We start from the raw sequence: 5793 nt of genomic DNA, 5'->3' as shown, positions 1-5793 counted from the left end.
TGGGCTCAAGTGATCCTCCCACCTCCGCCTCCCAAAGTGCTGGGATTCTAAGGCCCCACCACTCCTGGCTTGCCATGCTCTTTCTTTTTATAGTTTGATTGAATCTTACTAAGACGTCACCATGAAAACCTCTGCTAACTCCCCGACCTTTAAGCCTCACCCTCCTACCCACCTCAGCTCACTCCCTCATCCGCCAATCCAAAGAGCAGATTTATAAGGAGAGGAAGAATTTTCCTTTCTGCCTCTCCATTCCTTTGTCTAAAAGTATGATTCATTGGCTTCTATTTTTAACTTTCTGCTGGTTTGAGTCCTCCCATCTTCTTGACCCAGAGGAGGGAAGGGAAGAGGTGAAAGTGTGCAGAACCCTCTTTCAATCCCACAAGGCTCCAAGCCCTGCTGGGAAGACCCAGAGTGTAGGGGAGGAGGGGGTGGCCTCGGAGGCCTGACAGATTGGGGCATGGAAGCCAGGCGGTCAGGGAGAGGCAGCTTCCGGTAGACTGGATGGGACTGAAGCAATTTTCCAGATCTCTAGAGGGCAAACACCAAGTCCACCTCTGGACTAAGAGCTCCCTCCACAAAGCCAAGTCTGACAGGAGTCTGGTAGGGTCTCATCTCCAATTTTCACCAAATCCATGACACCCCAGGACTCTGCCATCGCTGCCAAAGACCCTGGCTCTAGAGTTACACCTCATGTTTGAAATGCTGGCTTCGCTGTTTACCAGCCACCAGCTCTCAGGCAAGCTGCTCAACCTCCGCCTCACAGGTTCAAGCGATTCTCCTATCTCAGCCTCCCGAGTACCTGGAATTACAGGCGCCTGCCACCGAGCCTGGCTAATTTTTGTGTTTTTAGTAGAGACAGGGGCTTCACCATGTTGGCCAGGCTGATCACGAACTCCTGGCCTCAAGTGATCCACCCGCCTCGACCTCCCAAACTGCTGGGATTACAGGCGTGAACCGCGGCGCCCAGTCCCGGCTTAACCTCTTTAAACTTCATTTTTCCTTATGTGTAAGTAGCCATAAAATACCACTACCTCATAAGGTGGTTTCTAGGAATGAATGAGTACTCTTAAAGCATAGTGCAGTGTCTGGCACACAGCATACGCTCCATGATATTGTTTACTAGCATGATTATCATTCGTATTTTCCAACCCAGCCAGTAAGAGCCACCCCTGCAATTCGGAGTGTGCCACGGAGAATACGCGCTCCCAGAGCCTCGGCTCGAAGCGCCTTGCCACGTGCGGCCCCTAGAGGGCGCCCGGAACTCACTTGTTCTGGGCTTCTGTGCCCAAGTCCTAGGTCAGGCTCCCACTTCTGCGTGGCTGCTGAAGCGCTGCCGCGGCCTCCAGCTTTTGGGTCTTTTGGCTCCTCCCGCCAAAGAAATGTGGGCAGAAAATGGGAGAGGCAGGAGCAGCTCCCACCATAGCCTTTCCTTAAGGAAGCACACAGTGGCAGGGGGCCTCGCACCCCTTACAAACTTCTTACACACAGGAAGGCCAGATTTCCCAGGCTTTGGGTAGGCAGGGGCGGCCGCTGGACCTTCTGGGCCTTGCTAGGGTCCTCAGTCAGTATCCAGGGTGGCCGCTGCTATCCCCAAGCTCAGCATCAGGCACATGGGGTTCTCAGGCACTGGAGCTGCAGGGATGGAAGCTGAAGTCGGCTCCTAAGGCAACCCCCATCCCCAGGCCAGCTGGAAATGGAGTTAGATCCTCCTCTCTAGGGGCTGGGGCAGGAGGGAAAGAGAGTAGGGGTGTGGGGGTAACCGCCTACAGGAGCTGGCCGGGTGGGGTGTGAGCTTGTGTCAGCAGTAAAGGTGTGTGCCTGGCACTGCACACCTGTCACTGTTCTTGTGTAACACTGCACACCCTGATTGCTGCATAGTTGGAGGAGGTGTGTTGCACCCAGCAACGCAGGCCATGAGTAGGGCATGTGAATTGTACTCACCCCTCAACAACACAATGTGGGCACCCCATCACTCCCTGGAACTCACCCAGCCCTTCCTCCTCCCCACCTGCCACCCCTCATTCCCAAGATGCAAACTTACCTGTCTTTGGAGTCTGCTCTGAGCTCCTTGGAAAACCCGACCTGACTCCAGCCTCTGCTCAGCCCGTTCCTCTCAGATTCTCCAGCATAAGAAATCCAGGTGAGGGTTCCCCAGTGGGAGGGACTTCCCTGGGCCAATCAGGCCAGGGCTGAATGGGGGCAGGAGGCAAGGGATGGACCCTTTTGAGCTCTGTGCGGAACGTGGTGGCAGCTCTTGCCAGTTGCTTGGCAGCAGCCTGGCTGGGGGACTTCAAACTCTGAGCTGATCTGGAGGGCCTGGGGGCCCTGGGAGGGACCAGGACTGGGGGGCTGTTGAGAGTGACACACACCTGTGAAAGTGGGCAGGAGGGCAGCGGGAGGGGCAAATCATGAGGGGGGAGGTCTCCTCAGGCACCTGAACTGAGGGACCCTCAGGGCAGTCCCAGGGCCACAGCCTCTCGGCTGCCCTGCAGCATAGCTGCTGAATCCCAGCTGCTCCAGCTGGCTGGAGGGCCTTGCTTAGTTGCCTGAAGCACCTGAAACCTATCTTGCCCACCTGCAAGTCACTTGCCCCACACGCAGGGCACCCATCTGAGTCCTGTGCCCAGGGCAAACCCCACAGCTGCCTGGTAGTGGAGCCACAACAGGGCAGTCAGTGCTCAGGAGGTGCCACACAGCCCCCAAGCACAGACGCGGCCGCACAAAGCCGCTATTATAGTTAACAGGTTGAGCCAGATTATCTGCGTGCCACCCACCGCACTGCACAGGGCCTCTAGGACCCCAGCCCTGCCTGAGTTCCTGGGGCCCCTCAGGCCACCACCCACTCAGTCACAGGGCCAGGTCTGAGCGGCAGGGCTCACAGGCCGCAGGAATTTGGTGATTGCCGTGGTTCTCTCAAGCTGAGGAAGGAAGTGGGCCCTTCTGCCTGGGCAGGTTAGTTAATTCCCCTTCTCTCCCGGCACCTCTACACACAATTATTCCGATCGTTTCTTTTCTTTTTTTGAACAGAGTCCGGTCATTTCCGGAAGGGGAGGTGGGAGGGAGAGTTTCCAGCTTTCAGATGTGAGTAGTTGGCCGGACTGTGACCCTCGCAACACTTCTCCGCCCCCAGCCTCCACCCCACCTGGGACGGAGATTGAGAGTCTAGGCGCCACCCTGGCCTTTCTCCCCGGCTGCAGCGCTCGGCGGACGCGGGATCCGCTGAGATTCGGTCTAAACGAATTCCGGGCGGAGAGGCAGGGTCCTGGGTGTCCCGCTGCGCCACGGGTCCCAGCGTCCCCGGGAGTTTGGCACCCCCGGGAGACCTAGCCCAAGGCCGGGAGCGTCAGCGGGACCCCGCTGAGAGCGCGCGATCTGGGGCCCAGGTGGCCGAGCAGCGCCGGGAGCAGGCTAGCGGCATCCGGGAAGCTCAAACGCCGCCCGGGGCCCCAGCGCTGGGATTGTCCCGACCTGTGGAATGTCCGTTTCTGCGCGAGCCCTGGACGAGCTGGGCAGGTCTGAGAGCTGCGGGGCTGAGGGCTCCGGCCTGCGCGTGCTCTCCGCGTTAGTGTGGGCCTAAGACGGTCCTGAAGATGGGGGAGGTAGGAGGTGTTTTGGGGGACGGGAGTGTTGGGCCTAATTTTGCTCAAGACGGGGTGGGAGAGGGGGCGGAGAGCCGAGGTTGCGGAGCCAGCTAGGGGCTGCGGTGTTTGGACCCGCCAGCCGCTCTCTACCCAACCCCAGTTCCTCTGTTGGGCAATCTGTGTCCAGAAAATGCTTGGGGTTCTTCGGACACAGCAGCCTCTTGAGATGGTCTCGGGGGATTGGGAGGCGGGAAGAAGGCTACAGTCTCCCCTGGGGTCTTTCGGCTGTGAAATCGCGCCGCCAGGAAGCTTTGACCTTGAGTCCTAAAGAGGAGAGAAACCGCACCCGGCGAAGTAGCGAAGGAGGCGCGGGCTCGGTGGCTCCAGTCCTGCGGGAGCTGAGGGTCAGCAGACCTGCCCAGGTAGAGGAAACGACTTCTGAGGTTCTGGAGGCCATTTCTGGATTTTGCACGGCCTGGCGCTGGGTGCCAGGGCTGGTGAATGCGGGGGGCCTGCAGCAGACCCGGTGCTGTGGCCGGAACCTTCTCACTAGGCCCCACACAGCTGGTCAGGGACCGACCTGAGGACTCGCGGGGCCTGTGGGGATGGTGCGGAAAGGCTGGCCGCTGTCTTCGGACCCTGAACCCTTCTCTCTTTTTCTTGTTCTTTTCCTTCATCTCTACACAAAGTGACAGAAGCCTCCTCTCTTGCCAGTATCCCAGGGGACCACAGATGACGGGGTAGATGACCGAGCCCACCCTCCACTCAGCCAAACTTCCCCATGGGCTGGCTTGGGTGGGAGGTTGCTGTGCTCACGGACTGAGTCACAGCCCAAGGCTGCTGGGCAGGGGCAGGGATGAGGGACAGTGGCTCTGATGGTGAGGGCGGCTCCCCACCCTCAGTCCCTGCACGCAGCTCTGCAGAGCTTCCAATGCCCCCCTTCCCCACCCCAGGAACTTCTAGTTTCCAGCGGAAAAGTTCTCTCACTCTCCCACCCCAGAGAAAAAGCTCTTACCCCTCCATTTCAACTCACCCCTAGGGTGATGAGTTCTCTAGACCCTCTACCATCCAGCTTCTTCCAGAAAAGTGGACCCAAGTCAGTCTTGTCTAGGATAGTTCGAATAGGCTGGGACTAGATGTTACAGCTGTGTGCATGTGTACTGTGGCTGCTGGTCTGACAAGGGTGGTCTGGGGGCTCCCTGGACGTCCCCAGAAAGTCACTTCTTTATATCCCTCCTAGGCCAGGCTAGTGCTGGGAGCTGGTAGGTTCCATTTAGATCACCAGAGAGGATCTTGGCCCTAATTCCTGATTCAATGTGCCCCAGTCTCCGCAGCTTGCTGGGTAAGCGTCTAGAGCCCCAGAACTTTAGCAGATGTTGGTCTCAGCACAATGTATCTGCGTATTACACATCAGACTCCCACCAACACATACGCCATTAGTGCACAATTACACACACTCATACACAACCACACCCACCCACCTGCAGTGACTGTCTCCTCCAATGATCCACACTCCCCACTAAATTTACTCCCCCAATGACATTCTGTCACATGCAAGTAAATACAGGGAAAATGCATAGCTCACACACGATTACGTCTCACACAAAATTACACCCATACAATTAAAGATGATCCACTTCACAAGCAATCGCATTTAACAAAAATAGATTTACAAAGAGAAACTAATATTCTCCTAAACATTTAACACCATTCATACATCATCACCAAAACGGTTGATTAGACAATTACCCAAAGAGAAACAGTCGCATTGCGCACATGGTTACACACACATCATTACAAGACTGTGCATACAATGATAGTTTCGATTTGCAACTTAAGCAGAAACAAGCATTTACACGAAATAATTGCAAACACAATTATACACTTGGATACTATTATAAATATTCACTATCAGTAACAGCCTGATTGCTCACATTATCACAAACACAACACACACACACGCGCGTGTGCGCACGCGTGCGCGTGATTCTCACACCCAAAGAAATTACATCCTCTCAGGCACTGGCAATCCCAGGAGAGCCTGGCTCTCCCTGCTCTCCTCAACTCTGCTTTCTCTCCATCTGTCATCCTCCTTTCCTCTCTCCAGAGCCTTAGGGTCCTGTCCCACAACATGTCTCTCAAGTTCAGGTACCAAGGGCTGCCCCCGAAGCATCAGCTCGCACCAAACCCAAGTGGCTGAAGGACGCTGGGG

This window comes from Sapajus apella, unplaced genomic scaffold (assembly GCF_009761245.1).
Source record: "Sapajus apella isolate SASKATOON/1434 unplaced genomic scaffold, GSC_monkey_1.0 scaffold13, whole genome shotgun sequence".
In the NCBI taxonomy this organism is placed as follows: Eukaryota; Metazoa; Chordata; class Mammalia; order Primates; family Cebidae; genus Sapajus; species Sapajus apella.
This window is presented reverse-complemented; position numbering follows the sequence as displayed.